This window comes from Rhagoletis pomonella, unplaced genomic scaffold, assembly GCF_013731165.1.
Source record: "Rhagoletis pomonella isolate Grant_MI unplaced genomic scaffold, Rhpom_1.0 Rhpom_scaffold_00001, whole genome shotgun sequence".
NCBI classification, from domain to species: domain Eukaryota; kingdom Metazoa; phylum Arthropoda; class Insecta; order Diptera; family Tephritidae; genus Rhagoletis; species Rhagoletis pomonella.
The window spans coordinates 5908805-5909519 of record NW_023458555.1 but is presented as its reverse complement, the minus strand read 5'-3'; positions in this window follow the sequence as shown (position 1 = coordinate 5909519).

The following is a 715-nucleotide window of genomic DNA, read 5'->3' as shown; positions in this document are numbered from 1 at the left end:
AAAAAAGTGAGGTGGTCGAATTTCGACAACGGGGCGATACTAGTATAATTTATTATATTTTAAAGCTAAAATATTTTGGCTAAAAATATATTTTTAAGTGAGCTGAACCCATGAGCATTTAAAATATTTTTTTCGAACAAATACCTTGGTTGATGGATGAGTATTAAGCGTAAAATGTTTAAAAATTTTATCAACTGAATCAAAATGTGTAATGTGATTTTCGAAGGTAATTTTAGATCGGTCAAGCTCACTTAAATCTTAATACTAATATCGGCGGAAAAACTTCGTGTTTGTTTGGCGGGTCATCCTAATTTAATAGAATCAAGTAGAAACTGTCGTGTATACTTGTAATGTTGAAGCAGAGTAATAAATTTCAATTTCTGTGCCTTTTGCTTAATTCTGTCGACGTCATGCTGTTCAATTCATTTGCGTTTATTCAACAGATTAGGAGAGTAAGTAACGAAAGGAAGGTAAACCAGATCACAAAGACTCATTTAAATTGGATTAAGAAGGAAGGAGATTAACAAGGATTCATGCGCAGGCAAACATTCTGAGTCACATGAAGCTTTTTATTGAATTTCTTCAACTGAATGGTCGCCGCGAATAACGTTTTTCTTAGAACAAGCTTCTTTAAATTTAACGATATAATTGTACAATGTACACATGGGCGTAGCCAGGTAGGGGCAGGGGAGTGCTCGAGCCCCCCCCCCCCCCC